The sequence below is a fragment of the Oxyura jamaicensis genome, chromosome 2 (genome assembly GCF_011077185.1).
Source record: "Oxyura jamaicensis isolate SHBP4307 breed ruddy duck chromosome 2, BPBGC_Ojam_1.0, whole genome shotgun sequence".
In the NCBI taxonomy this organism is placed as follows: domain Eukaryota; kingdom Metazoa; phylum Chordata; class Aves; order Anseriformes; family Anatidae; genus Oxyura; species Oxyura jamaicensis.
In genome coordinates, this window is record NC_048894.1 from 106,465,677 (window position 1) to 106,484,246 (window position 18,570).

At 41.6% G+C, this 18,570-nt stretch overlaps 1 protein-coding gene and 1 long non-coding RNA gene across 10 annotated transcripts in view; one reads left to right on the top strand and one right to left on the bottom strand.

Moving 5' to 3' along the window:
- DLGAP1 (DLG associated protein 1) overlaps window positions 1-18,570 on the bottom strand; it is a 414,689-nt gene that overhangs the window by 40,821 nt on the left and 355,298 nt on the right. The gene's annotated exons all lie outside the window — the stretch shown is intronic.
- Window positions 6,273-8,906, top strand: LOC118163198. Its single transcript, XR_004748908.1, has 2 exons — window positions 6,273-8,560; window positions 8,695-8,906. It is a non-coding gene; the product is annotated as an uncharacterized LOC118163198 (long non-coding RNA).

Sequence of the window (18,570 nt, forward strand, 5' to 3'; positions counted from 1 at the left end):
TCTTTACTTTTTGTCATACGGGATATAAGAGGATATACAGACTGTGCCTAGCAGTAGGTCACAGTGGTATCATCCACAGCTAAACTGCACCCAGCTAGGAGAAACATTTAAGGCTACTTGGACATTTTCCAGAAGAGCTATTATTATTGTTATTATTATTGTTATTATTGTTATTATTATTCATTATGGAAGTGTTTTAAACTGAATCACTGCACCCTCACTTTATTTGGGATTAAGAGTATCCAGACGAATAGTTATTCTGGAGTAACTGTAGTCCCTCTGGAGAATTTAAAGAGCTAGAGAAGACTTTGTTGGAGAGAGGAGGCCGCTGCACACTGAACCTACAGTCTTCTCCCATGGCTTTCGTATGCTTTGGAGTCTACCAAGGTGCTAGGCAGGTCTCTTTGGCCTAACTAGGGTCAACTAGACTAACATGGGCAATATTCAAGGTGCTTTGACTGAATAAGTTGGGTGAAGAAAACAGCAACAAAATGTGTGCATGAACTGGCCTCTGTTTAAAATGTCTGAGGGCACAGCCTTCCCTGCCTGCAGAATGATTGAAAAAGTGTCAACAATTAGATTTTAATAATTTCAAAGGTGGCTTATTACATCCACAATGTCATTCTTTTGTGTATAAAATTGCTGCCCAACTGATGTACACTAGGAGTGAAATCTACTCATAAAAGAAAAAGGGTCTTCCTCTCTTCCTCATAATTTTCCTGAATTTAGCACTTAGGACTGTGGATGAGTCATATTTCTCTTGTTATCCCATTCAGTTGACTTTTCTATACATGCCTTGAATGTGCTATGTATTAACAGCCAAGTAGGCCACTGCAGCAGTTTTCTTTGAGACTGGGAACCTGCTGATTTGACCTGTTTATCAAGAGAAAAGCGTCATCTCGACAGGACAAAATTGTTTTATATTTTTCCTCCCCATTTTCCTCTTCTGAGCAATTTCTTTTTAACCCCACGGTGTCAAGTAAAAAGTCACTGGTCTAGAGAATATTTTTTATCCTTTTTTCCTTTTTTTTTTTAAAATATTTGTACATCATTCAATAAAAAGTATAGAAACAGTTTTCCTGATCTAAAAATTTAAATTGTGAGGTTGGAAAAGCATACCTCTAATGATCTACATGTCATAACTTGCACATAACAAATGGCCTCAGGTTTGCTAAGCATTTTGGAGTCCTCCAGGACAGAAGGAACTATTCACTGTAATTTAAGTTAACATTACAGTCAAAGAGCTTTCAGTATTAAAAGCATACCAAGCTGCTCTGAAATGCTCAAGAACTTTATTTTCCTCACTTCCAGTTGTACATGTTAAAAGGAAGATCTTATAGGCTTTGCATCATTCTGACTAAGGAGAAGTGAGCCAGCTGTACTCCCCCTTCCTCCATAAATTAGAAGTTGTCAAAAGAAAAAAAAAAGGTTAAAAAAGCTTCTTTTCACATTCTTCTGACTGCTGCATGCCACTTACTGATCTTGGTCGAGAACTGAGCTTGCAGTGATCTTCCGCAGCCTGCCATGTGTGAAATTCATACTACGTGACAATTTTAACATCAGTTGCATCATTAACACATGTTCCTGTCTACACAACATTATTTTGCACTTTGACAGATGAGACAGAGGCGAGATGAATTGTTATGGTGCACAAGCAACTTCCTAATAAAAACAATACGGGCGTTATTATTTTTGGAAGTGAATTTGGAAAATCTTACTCTACGTTGTACAGTACGCAATAGGGTGGGTGATAGGTAGGCGAGGTGTAAGAAGGAGGCGTCCACAGGTACAATAAATACCTGTGTGCATGTGCTTGCCTGAACACACAGTGCCACGTGAATAGAGACACCCTTGCATACACATACAAAGCTATGTTCATTTTGAACTCTGCCTTTGAATTTTGCTTTTGTTCTCTTCTTATATGATGCAACAGATTTCAAGGCATGCCCTTCTCCTGAGCTACACTTTACATCTCTGGTTTCTTACAATGTGCTCTGTTTGGGTAGCACTCTCAGCTTCCAAGGCATATGACACTGGAAGGGATTATTAGGGAAACCTCCCCATTGCTTCCAAGCAATGGTTGTTAAGTCCCAAAGTATCTTGCAGCACTACCCAATCTGACACAGACCACAAAACACCCCTAGACTAGATGAAAAAAAAAAAAAAAAAAAAAAAAAAAACCAACATAAAACTTGCAGCAAAATAAGGCTAAAAACCTCAGGAATGAGATGCTATAGGAAGAGAGTGGAAGAGCTTCAGTGACTCGGTCAGTACTATTGGCCCTTTAGCTGAGGGTGTAAAGCTGTCCCCCTCATCCTAGCTTAAGGTAGCTTATTTGGACACCACAGGTTGAAGGTGAGAGGTTGGTGTACCTGGCATTAACAGGTTTGAATACAGCTGAAGTCCCTCGCAGGGAGCTTTACTTCCTAGCTCTTTACTTCACAGCCTGACATAGGAGGAGATATTCAGAAATCTTTTTTTCATGGCTGAAATGGAGAGAGTTTTCATCAGCTTTAAGGTAAATGTACATGTGTGTGCATATATTTTTGTAAAGGTGTTACTGGGATGCAGAGGGAATTATAGTTAATAGCACCAGATGTCCTACGGCTTTGTGTCAAAGACAAAAAACCTGCAGCTCGGTTGCTCTCACAAACCTGCTTGCTATAGGCTAAAAAAAAAATCCTGCTTATGAACAAAATAATACACATTATTTCACTGCTCATTCTAGCACCAACCCTATAATTACTGCATTCTCAACTATCTTCCACATCCCCCTTGAGCTGTGAATTACAAGCTTTCAGCATATTGGATACTAGTCCTGTGGCATGATTAGATTACCATTTCCACAGGTTGCCAATGCAGAAGAATAGCTCATCTAAGTATGAATAGATTCATTTACTTGAGGAGAATTTTCTTTACCTTTCAGACTAATCATCTGTGTCTAATATAGGCTAAAAAGAACAGCAATTCTGTGCAGGTTAGCTTCTCTTAGAAAATAAAACCAAACCCCTAGTTTCTCTGTCCCAGAATTTGAAGGTATGCAGGTTTGGGGTTTTGTCTTGCTGCTCAGAAGAGAGCTGTTGTTAGCAGAATGCAGATACAGACCTGTCTTCTGCTGTAGACTGAATGCATTAGTCACTAAGAAGCGTAATGAAAAGTAGCCATTTTGTGTTCGTTTTAGTGCACAACCTTGAAGCACACCCATCCATGTCATTTTTGATGTGCTATTGAATAGAATATAAAGATTATAAATATTATATTAGGCATTTAGAGGTTAAAAAGGTAATTTGCACAGTGTAAATATTTCCCTTTGGAATTCAGAAAAACACAACAGCTTTGAATTTGAAATAAGAACCAGCTTTTGAAGATATTTGTCATTTGCAGACTATGCATAGTGTGAAAATTTAACTGTGAACATTCAGAAATGCTCAGAGCCACATCACCATCGTTCCAGTGACACTTGTCCCAGGAATGCAGAGCATCCTTTGCTCCCCCTTAATGGGTTTTGCAGCTTTCTTGTGCTGCCAGAACTGGAGGCAGGGCAGACACTGGACCCAGATGAATACACCTTGCTGTACGTTTAAGGATAGGATATGTTTAAGGATGTACAAACAACAGATCACATTGAACATACTTGGCTTTTTAAAGTGGAATCTGATGTACTGCCAGTGGCAATGCAGGTTGGACGCACCCACATGGACACCACTCACACAGTGCTGAAGGAAAGCTGTTTTTGCTCAAATACATTCAAATCCCCCACATGTCGCCTTTGTAGGTGTTTCCATCTTAATTTTTATTTTTATTTTTATTTTTTCTGGTGGGTGCAAAGCCTGACCCATGCAGAACACCAGAGAAGTCAGTGAAAACTTGTAGGTCCTCCTGCCTGCAAGAGGCTTTGTGTTTGTAGATGAAATTCCTACCACTCATTTGTGGCCTATTTATCGCTCTTATCACCCATGTTTTAACTCTCGAGTTTATGACTTTATTATTTTAATATGGCCTCCAGACCATCTGCAAACCACCTACAGTGCCTGGCAGCTCATTCAGTTTGGGAAACATTGCCTTATGATACTGCTCTGTAGTTATTACATTAAAAGCTTGTTAAAAAGGCAAATCTAAACAACTTTGGAGATGTTCAAGGAGAACCACAGATTTCTTCTTAACATGCGTCATTACGTAGTAAAAGAACATTCAGGGAAACATAAGGATATTTATTATTCAATGGATTACTCTATTACAGTTTAAACTAGATGAAAAAAAGGGACAGAATTATCTAATTAATGACGGTTTGCAAATTGCATCCAGAGAGAGAATTGCTGCCTTTTCAGCTTTTGTTAGACCACATGTGGCCACGTGAGCACTGCTCACAGAAATGCTTCTCCCTGCTCTCAGTCACACACATCTTTCTCCTGACTTTGTACTGATTTTTCCAGAATGGTTTTACCATTCAAACAAATATCTAGGCAAGCAAAAACATGCTGCCTGTATGAAAAAGAAGCCCTTTACTTCCGGATGCCCAAGTATCTCTCTGTAGTACAAACATTAATTACATTTTCTTCCATGGCTTTTCTCCAAACTTTCCACCCCCCTCCCCAGCTCTGCTTCCCATCCCAGCCTTTGGGATGCATTCCTCATTCTCACAGCATCTTGCAGCCTGGCATGGTGGTAGCTATGTTCCTCCTTCCTTACAGACTCTGGGGACACCGTATTTCTGTCTGGGAATTTAATGCATCACGCTATCATTGGCATCATGTGCAAGTGCTCTTTAGCTTCATGTAACAATGAAGTAAGTTTTGCACTCTTTATCCAGATGGATGAAGCCTCTCTGTAAGTGCCTACTCACTGCACTGTACAAAACACCTGAAATTTTCCAGCATGGTATTCATGAGCTGTTGTGGTAGCATCTTTCTCAAGATCCCAGCTACGTGACTCCTGCATGCTGGTTGGGGTTATCAACCTGGCTAATTTCAGGTCCTTTCTGCTAAAGGAAATCTGAGACAGACATAAAAAGTGCTCACAGTTCACTTAGAAAATATTTCCAGAAAATAAGAAGAGGATAAATTTGGAAGAACTTGTGTAAGTGGTTATAAATGCCTAGAAAAAAATAATCACTCTGAGCAAATAACTTATCCCACCCATCTTAAACCAGCTATATGTGGAGGGCTGAATTGCCCCTTGGAAGTGTTTCCCTCCCTCCCTGTGCTAAATAGCAGGCCCAGATGACTAATTTTGGATGGCCAATTAGACAGGAGGAATCCCAGTGCTAAAAAGCTCCAGTTCATTGCTGCACAAACTCATTCCTGTTTGTATTTTGTCCCTTGTCTGTATTTCTGTTGAGCCCTGAGATGAAAACCTGAAGACAAAGAGATCCTATTCCAGCTGCAAAGTTTATCTGCCTCTGATACAGTGCTTGTAGATGGGCAGAAGGGCTCCCTTTGGTGTTTGTGTAGCACTGTGGAATTGAAATCAGCAGCTTGTAGACAGCTCTCTCAAAGATCAGCAAGAACAAACACTCCTTTCTTCCTGCTCTGATTTCCTCCAAGTTAACAGCAGATATTGACCTTATGGAATCACTGCAGTGCATTGTGAATTATGTATGAAATGCAATTTCCCTTTCTGCTGTGGGTAAGTTTGACTGTACTGCCTGCAGTCTGCATCATCAGAGGGCTCATAGTATTCCCAGAGACAGCCGCAATGACCCAACTCACCAGAAATAAGCTGTTCAGTTTCAGTGAAAAAAATCCCTTTTCATTACTTAAAATCCTCCCGGTAAACAGCTTATGGGAACTCCTGTCTCCCATCCTACCATGCTTCAAAACCTCTTAAAAGTGCATGTTTTATATTCACCCATGGGTTCAACATGTGCTTAAAGTGCAACACTAAGTAAGAACCAAGGGAGATTCAAAAGTATGGGCAAATGCCTCACCAGCAAGCCTAGAGTCAACAGATCAAAAACAATTATAGTCTACCTATTCTTTTTTCCATCCAGCAAAACATACTTCAGCAAGATCTCCCCAAATGCATCAAATACGTGATCTCAGATAACTTTCTGCTGTAGCCTGTCTTGTGCTGGTCCCCTGCTCGGCATGTTTCTTGTGTCCTTTGGCTTGGTCATTGGAGATTTTTGGGCTGTCTTGATTTGGCTCTTTAGGTTTTGCAGCCCACCAGCATATCAGAATAAGGTGATTTCTCAGTGGAAAGAAACCATATTTTAAAAATTCTAATTAGATCATTTATCCAAAGCTGGGTTGTTAAGAAGCTGGAACAAGAGCCCATTTTTATGGCATTGTTCAATTTCCCTTCCTTTTCTAACGTTCAGTTTTAACGCTTCTAATCAGTATTTCCCCCTCATCCTATTTTTATTCTTTATCGTCCTAGAAACAAAATGTCAAGAGTGAAAAATAAATGGAAACATTTAATATATGTTAATATATAATTTAACAATATATAAAAGCCATACAAGAGGACTGAATTACTGAAGTTATTATGGGGAAGTTTCAAGGGCTCTCTTGCAAGCCCCATTAACAATTTATAGCATGTACATTAACAATCTACACATGTTCCTGGGTGTGCAAGAGGGTAGGAGCCCCCCAGCAACATGGGAGGAGCATCCAGCTCCACTGCTGTTTTTCCCGAGACTCAGAGATGTTTTGGGAGGTACAAAATATGCTTGCATTTGAGATAGTAACACAACTAGAGGCAGAAAATATAAATAAGGCACCTTTAACGACTGCTGCATGAGCAAATCAGACACTTAAGTACAGCAATTAGATTTCTGTCAATAGTTCCTTCTCCTGATGCAAGAGTTGTCCTGTAAGCTGCACCCAAAAGCAAGCAAATTTGGCTTTAAATCTTTACTTCTGAAAATTAATCACAAAATGGGTTATTTTAGGTGCATCAAATCTTGATTCCTTATGGGCATGAATAATTTGCACTCATGGAAACCATAGGAGCCTACTTTTCTTCAGCTTTCAAGTAATTAAAAGTGAAACTATTCAGATAGTTGCATGCAATGGATTTGCTGTTCCCTCACTTACATTGCTATGCCCAGTTATACATTACCCATCCAAGGATTATATATTTCATATACATAATTGCTTTTGATCCTGTGGTGGAAATAAATTTCATAAGACAGCCAAACTTCTCTTAACCACGTATACATCTGCTGTCTCCCCAAAGCTTGCTGACAGTTAATTCGCTTCACATATCCCATGGCTGCGCAAGGGGTAGTATTCCCAGTGCCCTTGCAAGGTTACAGACTGCTTCCACCCCACACGACTAAATCAAAGCATTCCAAAAAACCAAAGGGACAGTCAAGTCTCTGGAATTTCAAAGCAAACATTTCTGCATGTCTGGTGCTTCAACTTCTGCCAAGTAATTTCTCCTGGTAATCACGTGTCTGCTTTAGCACACCCGCCTTGCTCCTGACATCCATTTCACTGGCAAAGCAGGGGCCTCGCTTCTGGTCTGACCCATGCCTGGTGAAGGCTGCTAAGGTCAACAGAGCTACACAGGTAGCAGAGAAGAAAGAGATCCAGATCTGTCTTTGGGTACATGGCTATTGTATTGTAGTAAAAGAGTTTGGCCTGTTCAGGAGTGTACCTGCCACATGAAGGTGTGCTGCTGCCAATGAGGGGCCTGGTGGGCCTGCAGGCAGCCCATGCCAGAAAACACACATATCCTAACAGAGGATAAATATAAAATATATCAAATACAGATTTTCACTCAGCAAAACGCCCTGCCCAAAAAACGCTAGAGCTCTAGGCGAGTGATAATCATGCACATTAATATAATCAACATAATCAGCATTTAATTTACCAACAGCAAAGCCTCACAAAGTGTTGCCCTGTCCATAGGCTGATCTAGCATGGGATCGTGCTGCACTCTGAGCCTCCAGCTTGCACCAACCCACTGACTCACAGCCATGCTGGCTGAAGCAGAAGATCAGACTGGAAGCTTCAAGGGTTAAGCAGAAAGGATAAGCAGAAAGGCTTGCCAAACCGTGCCTAAAGGTGGGTGTGGTGGTCAGTCTCAGTCTCAGATGCTTCTGACTCAATCACACACTCTCCCAGGCCATCTCTGGGATGCTACCTGTGATGAGCATGGGATGGAGATGCATTATCACGCAGTTCTCCTTCCAGGCATGATAATAGTCCCTGTGGATCTGCCAGTACCTATAGGAAGCCAACAAGAACTGGTAGCTCCTGATGAAGCTGCCATGGGTGGGATTTCCAAAGCAATGGCTCTCTGGAACCTCCCCTATGTTCCCATCCACCACTCCCCTGGCTCAGCCGGGATTAAGAGCAGTCTTTCATTCTCTGCTGGTACTGCCCCAAACAGAGCCTTCAAGTTCAGAGCCACTTTTTCATAAGAGATATACATCTAAAAAAGACTCCTTAAGAATCAATGTAAATTTTTATTTTGTTTTGTTTTGTTTAAATATGGAGTCTGCACACAACAACAGAGAGAATTGCCAGAAAAGAAGAAATGAAGGAAAGGAAGTAGGTCCAAGCCTGACACCAGGGACCTGGACTCCACTCACCACAAAACCTAAGGACAGGTATAATTCTCCTCATTTTACTCAAATGAGAAAATGAAGCTTGCTCTCTCATACACTGTGCTCTCATAGTCTTTGTTTCTCTTTGCCTAATGCTCTCAGATACTTCCATCCTTAAGCAGTTATCTTTGTTCCAGGCTTCTTTAATTGGATCATCTCCCAGTTTCTTGGGGAACCCTTTGTTGGAGTGATTCCTGGGGATATAGCCCCTGTCCATGAAATTGAGAACTGCTAAATTTAATACAGGACTGGCTAAGGATATGATTCTTTGTTTGTAGTAGAAATCCTGTTTTACTGGCAGCTACATTTAAGGAAACTTGTAACAAATACATTTACTTGTATATCCATACTCCTGTGTTTTAGTTTCTTTATTGTATAACACTGAATTTGCGAATTTTATGAACTGTGTGTATGTCCAACTGTGAATTTGAACCTCAGTTTATGCACTTGCTACCCTCAGCCTTAGAGATCCCAAAAGCATAGGCACCATTTGAAGTAATTTCCCCAACCACGTTTCATCTTTGCACTCTTTCTGGGTGTACATGTGGATCCTGCTCACACACAAAAGCCCCGTGCTTAACAATACACAGTCCTTCCTGCAGTGAATGGAAAGAGGAGGTTGCTTTATCCTTTTAGGATTTCAGTCTCTCCTCTCTCTGCCATGAGCCACGTCACACAACCTTAATTGCTTTAAAGAATAACCCTCAAAATACTTTTCAGGAACTTAGCTATCTGGTATTACTTATGCTTCTAAGATTTCAAGGAAGACCTTGAATGACATTTAGCTAACAGGCAGTGTGTAGCTATGGACATAATTATTTCTGAGGTAAAGACCTTGAACCGAATGTGCGCATGGTTTACATTTTTTTTTTAAAGAAATCCCTAATGAAGCACATTCCCCATCCCACAATGCATAACAGACTACAAAAATGGTGGAGACGAACGCTTCCCATTAATAATTGAATATATATATATTTTTCTACCACAGTGGTAAGCATTCAGCAATTACTTTTTGTCTTTTGAGCTATTTGCTCACATAGGTTTGGAAATAACCCCCTGCTTTCATTGGTCTGATATATTAAAAATAGAATTTAAAAAAAATAAAAAAGCAATCTACTTTCTGTTCCAGAAGATGCCAAGGACTACTGCTCAAGTAATGGATTCTGCCCCAACCACCACAGGCATTTTGTCTGCATTTTATCTGTGATATCTGATATATATCAATAAGCAGTAAGCAGTAAGCTGCATGTACTTACTGCTTATTTCAAAATCAAGAAGTGAGTGTTCTGTAAGAAATATATAAACACGGAGTCAATTCAAGGAGTTATTAAAGCCACCACTGTCGAATAGATGAAGAACTCAGGATCACTTCTATGCTTTGAAGAGCATAGTTTGTATATCTCAGCCAGGGTTTATGTTGTACTGATAACAGTCTGTCTAGCCTCTACCAGCACAGTGTTAGGACCTCAGACACAAGCGACTGATACAAGAAGAGGCAGAACTTGGTGCAGATGTTTTTGAGGTGTTGTTCCTACTGCAACCAAAAGGGACATGATGGATGAGAATTGGTGATGGCTGCTGGCAAGGTATCCTCAGCAAGGGGGACTACCGGCCCACATCTGCTTCCAGCATAGTCCTTCCAGCAGCATCCTTAGGAAGTCCTGCTTGCCAGGACATTGCGCAGGCTAGGTCCTACCAGCTTCCAGGCAGGTGTTTGCGGCACCTACAATTTAGGCTCTCACCTTGTCTCAGCACCCCCTCGGACCCCACCAAAACCCAACATTAAGAACTCATCATTTAAAAGTTTATTTTTATTTTTATTTTTATTTTTATTATTTTTATTTTTTTTACATGAGCTTTCAGACTTTGGTAGCATGTTTGAGATACTTCTTTTTACTTTCTTTTTGCTTACTATTGAAAACACATTTTTATGGTGAGGAGGAATGAGGATGGCTCTGCTATATTTTGGACTGTGGAAGGCTGTGACTGTGCCAGTGATACTATATTAAGAAGAAACTTAGGATAAAGTGTTTATAACCCATAGTGGATTTAGCCTTTTTTTTTTTTTTTTTTTTTTTTTTTTTTTTTTTTTTTCTATGCACAAAGAATGCAAAATTTGATATTTTTGGTTATGCAGCATCACTCTACAACATCTCTTATAGATTTAGGTCAGATTTTAGCACCTCCTTATAAACTGCTCACTTCAACAATATCTTGGGATATTCAGTGTTTATGGTGTGTGACTGAGCATTTGCATCACACCTGACTCTGCTCTCTGTTAATGGAAACTTTTGTAAAGGGCAGAAAGATGGTTCTTCTAACTTCAAAATGCCTGCAAAAACAAACTGAGGAGCTGAGAACAGAAAAGTGTTCTTTGAATTTTCCATGAAAAATATTAAGAAAGGATACCGTTCAAAGAGACTTTATGTTACTTTTTAGACAAAAAAGTATACAGTGGAGGTGAGATTAAAAGTCCCTATCGCCAGGTCAGAATTAAAGAAACGGAGAGTTGTATTACTTATTCCGAAACTAAACATTATACAAGGTGGAATTCAACGGCAAAGTTAAATATGAAATAAATCCAGCAAGATTAGAGAAGGGCACCATAACCCTGTCCCTGCAGTGACCCATGTAATAGCTCTGTGCTGGTGCTGTGATGACATGTCAGCAATACCACGTTAAATGTCCTTTAAGGGCACATTAGCTTTTCCTCTTCTTTGTGCTTCTAGGACTTTCCTTCACTCCTTGATGAACAAATTTCAGTGTCTTCTGCCCTCTCCCCCTTATCCCCATGTCATCTGCAAACAGCGCCGTGCCGTCCTCTCCTGACCTTCCTCCTCAGCTGACTGCTGCAGCCGGTAAAGGAACACTTGCTATTTCCAGATACCAGTTCACTTTTTTTTTTTTTTTCTTTTTTTTTTTTCTTTTTTTTCCCCTTCTGTTTTCAGCAGAGATTCCTGCAGCAGCTTGTTCAAAACAGTTGCTGCGTGCAAGACCTTTTGGGAGGGACGCGGTCCCACACCAAGGTCCACCACCTCGCTTACCCCTCACTGCCTCCCCTGGGACTGCAGAAGTCCTTGTGGTGACCACAGGGGTTGGCTGGTTTCAAAAGACAGCGGGAGCTGCAGCCTATTCTGTACAACAAAATTATTTGTCTGCCTTGGAAAGGAGATGCTCGGGTGTACTGCCTGCATTGACAGCTGGGGAAACTCCTGCTTCGCTCCTTTTTTTTTGGAAACATCACTGCAGCTTAGCTGCCTTTCAGCTTTGTATTACCTCATGGGAGAAACACACAGCCAAGGTGGCTGTGGGGAGACCTAGTCCTGATCCTCCCCTAGACACCATGTGTGTTTTAATGCTGGCAAACAGCTGACACCATCTTCATGAGGCAAGAAGGTAAGAGAGGGAGAAGTCCCCTCAGCCACAGCAGGAACAGAGATGGGTGAGTGTACACATCCATGCACCAGGCTGGCTGGGACTAGAGAGTAACATTTTCCTGACAAACAAAAAGAATGGGTGGATATGGGGGGAATATTGAATATCGTATTTTACATTTGTAAAGTTATACATTAGACAGCATTTAATACAGGCCATTGGCACCTGATTGCAATGAACACTTCCAGAAAATTAGCCCTGATACTGTAAGCTTGGCAGAGCCTAAAACGCTGTCATTGTTCCACAGATGTTGTGGGTAGGCAGGGGGAGCTTGTCAGAATGAAAAAAGCACAAACTTCTTATTTTGAAGTCACAATTATAACCTTCCAGCTTGAAGGCTGGCAATAGTGAGAACATTTTTTTTTTTATTATTTTTTATTTTTTTTCTGTGAGAAACAGAGCTGCTGAAGCTTGTTCTCCCTTGGATTACTTCTTTCTCACTTCAGCACTTTCCTCTTGGCATCAACAACAGCTTCCCTTTGCCCAGTACCCTGCTGCTTCATCCTACTTCAGTCCCTCTTCCCAGGACCCCAATCCCACCTCTCTTCCCTGTGGAAGATGAAGTTGAGCTTTCCTACCCTGCAACTGATTTTTACAAGTCTCAACAAAATATAAGCACCTCTGAGAGCTTTTCCCCTCTTACAGTTGGTTGCAATGGGTTAAAGGGCTAAAAAGTTATCCAGGGGGATGTGGCTGATTGCCCTCTCTTTGCCTGTCAGGCAATGGGAGAAGCCAGGAAGAGAGGCTAAAATCAGTTATTACCAATTTATTTCAAATAATAATAATAAAAAAGGTTAAAAAAATATCCAGAAAGAGCTGTTTTGTAATTTTACTGAGATCACGACAACAGGAAACTTGAAATGTGTACGACTCTGTCATTACCTCTCGTTGTGATAGGAATGCCTGACGCTAACAGATCGGAAGCACCCTCTCTTGAGTTGCTGTAAATCCCTAGGCTCCTTGATTGTCTTCACTTGCACACTGTAGGAAGGAACTCCTTCACCATTCAGGCAGTAAGTTTGGCTGCCAGGACACACGTTTTCATTCATGGCAGAATAAGACTGTATTCCTGCTATTAGTGCAAGACAGCGGGGAGCTGCACCTGTCACCTGAGGTGTGCTCTTTAATGAACATTGACAAATACATTTTGAAGTATTTATTTAGTTCTGTGTAAACTGTAATGACAATCTCCTTTAATATCACCATTTGCTGCTGTTGGACCTTATAGCAAAGCACGGCTGATTATAGACATTGGACATCGGAGATTTATTAAAATCTAGCTATTCATGTTATATGAAAAAAAAAAAAACAAGTGTATTCTACTTGCATGTATAGCTAGTTTCTCTCTGTGCATATCCTTTTCACTTAGACAAAACTTTTTCACCTGTTTATTTTTTTTTCTTGTTGAAAGATAACACAAAGTTACTCCTTGTGCCTCTTACACTAGTCTCTTTCATCACAAGCTAACATACATGATGAGAAAATGGTCATGGCCACACAGAAAGAAATAGTATAAATTATCCAGGTTTCCTATTATAGTTCCATTTGTAGTACAGTCTTGCCAAATCTTGATACTTTATCAAATTCTATCAGAATACCTTTCCCAAAGCTCTGGTCCTTAAATTTGGTTAATATTCCTGTAATAAATCAGTTGCATCCAAATAGTTTCAAAATAAGGATGTAAGTAGAAAGAAATTTCATTTTTACATCTCACTATTTTTAGATGCTCATCATATTCCAGGATTGATGCTGCACACAAATGGCAGTGTTGAGCTGGGGATATTTTAGAGCAGGGTAGACCTTGTAACTAATGGAAACACCTTAAAACACGTCTTTCCAGAAGTCATGTATGATGCTTTCAGATTTTCTGGGAACTTATGGGGTAGGAAAATAGAACTTACACAGATCCTCCTTTTCTCTATTTTTCTCTTTAATATTTTAAAACCGGAAGCTTTCAGACCACACCTCTGCTCTAAGCCAGCAAAGTCCACTAGATCAATTTACAGGAAAAGAAAAATCTTTCATTTTACTCATTTGAAATAGAAAAAATGTGCCACTTTATGATCTTGCACTGTGACACTTGGAATTTTGTATGAAGAATCACAGAAATAAAACACATGAAAGCAAGGTTAAATGAGAAATCAACAGCCCCAGAGTCTTGAACAATTTACTATTTTTTTTTTTTTTTTTTCAGAAAAGAGAAGTTTCCAAACCCCACACTATCCGGGAGGGGCTCATACCACCCTGATACTACAACCTCCTTTTTAGGTCCGGAAGGCATAAACACCGACTAATATTACTTTTGGGAGACTCTGCCTAACATACTCTGTGTGGGAGTTTTCTAAAAGGTTGCTGCAATAAATGATTTACCGGGACAGTAAAAAGATGAAGAAAGCGCTGAGCTGGCTTCTTAAGATAAATTACTTTCTTCACCCACTCCCTGAAATCCTTTAAAAAGTCCCTGTAATGATTAACTTTCCAGAATTCTAAAATCTGCTCAAGATCAGGTTTTACTCCCGCATGTATCTCCTGGGACAAAGATCCTTCATGCTCTGGGACCGAATCCCATTCGGTGCACGTACATGTTTGGTTTGGGTATCCAGTTTTTTCCTTGTCACCTGAGTTTTCCTGCAGAGACCTTGTTATACAGAGTCGATGTTTGGTAATGCAACATGTGTTTTCTGCTAAACAAAACACAAGAGAGTGTTTTGCCCTCCTTTTTACATTTATTTTGTTAAAATATTTTGTTCCAGGCATAGCACAGATGAAACCAGACTCACAGGGGCAAATGGGGCGATGCCAGTGGAGGCAGAGAGCAATGATAAGGCAGAGAAATGGCTGCACACACTTGGGGGGTCCCTTGCCTCTCCGTGATGCTGGTGCCTCACTGGGACCCCCGAGGAGTTTCACAACACACACAGTAAAGGAATGATGGTAGGAGACACTTAGAGGAGAAAACCAAAATGGAAAAAAAATAGTTATAACTGTTCCTCATTAGATAATAAAAAATGATGTGTATTTATGGTGATAATGATCCTGCAGTTTACTCTTTCTACTTATTCTAACTTCCCCTACTGTGCCACTGCTGTCTAATATGGAATATTTACATGAAAGATGAGTTAGGAAATTATGTTCCATTATAACACCAGGTATATAATAAGCAAAGCTATGGAAAGCAGCCTCTCTCTCTTCCTTCACTGCTTCTATACGTAGCATTTGCAGTGGTTTCTAGCACCTGTCCACAGACATTAATAAGGAGCATTAAATCTCCTGTTCTCTTCATTTTACTGAAGGGGAAACTGAGGCACAGAACACCTTGCCTATGGACACAGACATAGCAAGTAGCTGGGCCAGTTTACCCTTGCACACTTTAAACATTTCTGATATCTCCATACAAAATTTTATTAATTACTCACAATTTGTAGCAGACAAACCCGTACGAAGGCCTTATTAGCACTGTGCACACACAGTGTGAAGAGCTTCTGCTCCCCAAAGAGCTCCCAAAAGGCTTGCAGCTTTAATAGCCCATAGAAGCTCACATTGGGAACAAAGATCTTTTAAAACATTGCTCCCATAGCAATTTTAATTATGGCAGATCATTAGTCAGTAAACCAATGCTCTGGGGCTGCTTATTGAGCAATGGAGCCCCAGTGTCCCCAGCTGCAGCTGCCATTCCAGCCTGGAGAGTCTCGCAGTGCTAACAAAAGCAATTACAGAAATATTTCGAGACCCTTAGCAGATGCAGGCAGGGTGGATCGTCCACCTACCACTACTGGGCTGAGCAGCTCGCAACACCAGAGAGGAGAAAACCTGCTGGGGATGTGGATGTGGACAGCCAAAGGTGGGGTGCATGCCCCCTTTTAGCAGTAATTTGGTGCCCAAGGGCTGCGTGCACCTTTGAAGCGCGGCGTGGTTGTTTTGAAAGGCTGCCATCAGCCATCTAATCCTGTAATGTAGGGAGAAACTGCGCTGTCAGAGCAGACCTCATGTCCTTCTTGCAGGGGCTGCCGCTCCCCAGCATGCTCCTTTGACCCTCCTGTCAGAGCAGACAGCCCTCCTGGCAGGAACCGGTTAACAGGACGGCACCGAGCGGCGCTGACAGGCAGCAGCTCTGGAGGAAGGCCGTCACGGCTTTAAAGAAGAAAAACCACCACCGAGCCGCCACAAAAAGAGCCACTCTATTTGTTTTCCTGGGAGGTGAGTGGGAAGGCGTTCAAAGCATGGCTGTTATGCTGCTCTGGCACGGAAAGTGCTTTTCCAAATTGAAATCTTCCATCAGAGCAGCCTGGAAAACGCCGTGTGGTTTCTAACCGCGGCTCGTTCCTTTCGGCTCTGCCTCCTCTCCCAGGTTCGAGCCCTCAGCCTCTCCAGGAGAAGCGCCAGAGGAGCGCGGCATCCCTGCGCCTCCGCGCCTGCCTAACCCCGGGGCCTGCAGGTAGCAAACCCAAACACCCTCCCGAAGCCGAGGGAGCAAAACAAGCCCCTAGCTGAGGTGGGGAGCAAGAAGTTGTTATTTGCTGGCATGGGGGGGAAAGGAAGGAGGGATGCTGAAAGGGTACTGGGCAGCTGCTTTTCCGGTTGCTCTGGGAGCCAAGAGAAGAGCCTTTGATCTACTGAGCAGGCCTGGGCTGGCCGCCAGGACCTGTATCCTTTCTCCTGCAGCGACAGCAGGCTTCCTTGCTCGCTCCTCTCCCATCGCCGAGTCAAAAAAACAAGTGACGTAACTCATACAGGGACCTCGCTGAAATGTTGCTATTATCTCTGGCTCTGCAGAAAACATATGCTACAAGGGCCTCAGTCTGGAATAATCTTCTCGTTCAGGGAAGGGAAAAAAAAATAAGAAAAGAAACTGTGAGGTCTTCTGGATTACATCTTGCGAAGCCTCATAAAAACCCCTCTGCGTACTGGTGAATTAAACCCATTGGCTCCACAGCTGCATTGCTATCTCGGCATAGCACCTTGGCCAAGCAAGCCTTCTCCCAGATTTTCTTATGCTCTTATAACTGTTGTGACCAGCAGATGCAAATAGGAATATGGCTTCCAGACCTATATCTTAAATGATGCCAACAAGACAGCACTTATTAAGGAATGAGCTGTTTCAAAACAATTGTCAGCTATTTTCAGTAAAATGGACGCCAGCCTGTTTCATTTGTGGTGCTGCCCGAGAAAGGGGAACATGAAGGCAGCAGTGTTTCTCAGCTCTCTGAGCAGAATGAGCAGACTATACAGAGCTTCCCTGAGAACCAGCAGGCCTTTTGTCCTTACCAGCATAATGTGACTACCTCCATCACTGCAGGTAAATTCTGCCTGGATGCAGTCCAGACCTACATCTTTCCCCAGCCTCAGCCAGGATTTGAAGATCTCACTGCGTTAAACATAGAAACATGCTACTTTCAATTTCTAATGATTCTGAATCAAACATTTTTGCATTATATAACGTTACACAATCCACTCTCACCTCTGGAACACAACAGCTTTTACACTGTCCCTTTCCCTTCCTTTTGGTGCTCACCATCAATACTGAGAATGCCACTTAGCAACACATTGGGAGTACAGGCTTGAGCCTGGATGGTTAAATGAAGTTAAATCAACCAAGCACTTCTGTTCTCTCAGTCATGTTTCCACCTTGCCGTCAGGCACTTGCTGCTCTGTATCAATATTATTTGCACGGTAGTGGCAATTTCTCTTAAGCAGGATCCCCAGCAAGATGCACATTTTGGCTCTGTATTAGTTCTGTTTCCCAGGTCACAGCTTAACACCGTGAGATGCAAAAGCCATCTCACCAGGTGTGGTGTTTTAACTGTGTCCAGCTGTGCTGAACTCAGCTGGAGCCTTCATATTTGGGTCAGGTTCTTTCTCCAGCCTTTATCACTGACTTCAGCCTGCTCTGGATGAAGCCCTTAATCCCTGGTGCCACTTGGGGCACCAGTTTCAATCTATGACGCTGCCTGCTGCTTTTCATATGAACAGATCCTGCAAGGATTTTGTGATTTCTCCCCCACTGCTAAGCTTTACTGAACCTATCACATATTGCTGTGTTTGAGAAGACATTTTAAACACAAACTCATTAATGAAATTGGGTGAATTGAGAAAGGAACAAAACACAGAATAAGAACTATGAGTTTGGAAATTATCTTTTTTTTTTTTTTTTTTTTTTTTTTCACTTGAGACACTGTCTCACTTGTGTGGAATTACTTGAAAATAGGTCAACATGCATTGAGGGAACTCATAGCTGGAGTAAACCCGTGCTGACAATAAGAATTACCATCAATTTTAAGAAGCCGTTTTGCTCACTGCAACACTCTGAGAGCAGCCCAAACTCCACCTCGCTACCACCATCTCTGACAGGGGCAATAGAAGACTGCTCGCTACTAGAACAAGGCAACACTGTTCTCTCTCTCCCAGCCACTCTCCCAGCTCCAGTGACCTCCAGCTTAGCAATTTCCCTAGTCTTATGCAGTATCCTTTGTAACTGATAGCCCTTAGTGGATTTTTCTTTTTCTCATTTGTACGGTTGCCTCTTGAACCCATATAGTAACATTAAGGCATCTAAATCATTTTGCATGTGTTTCATAAAA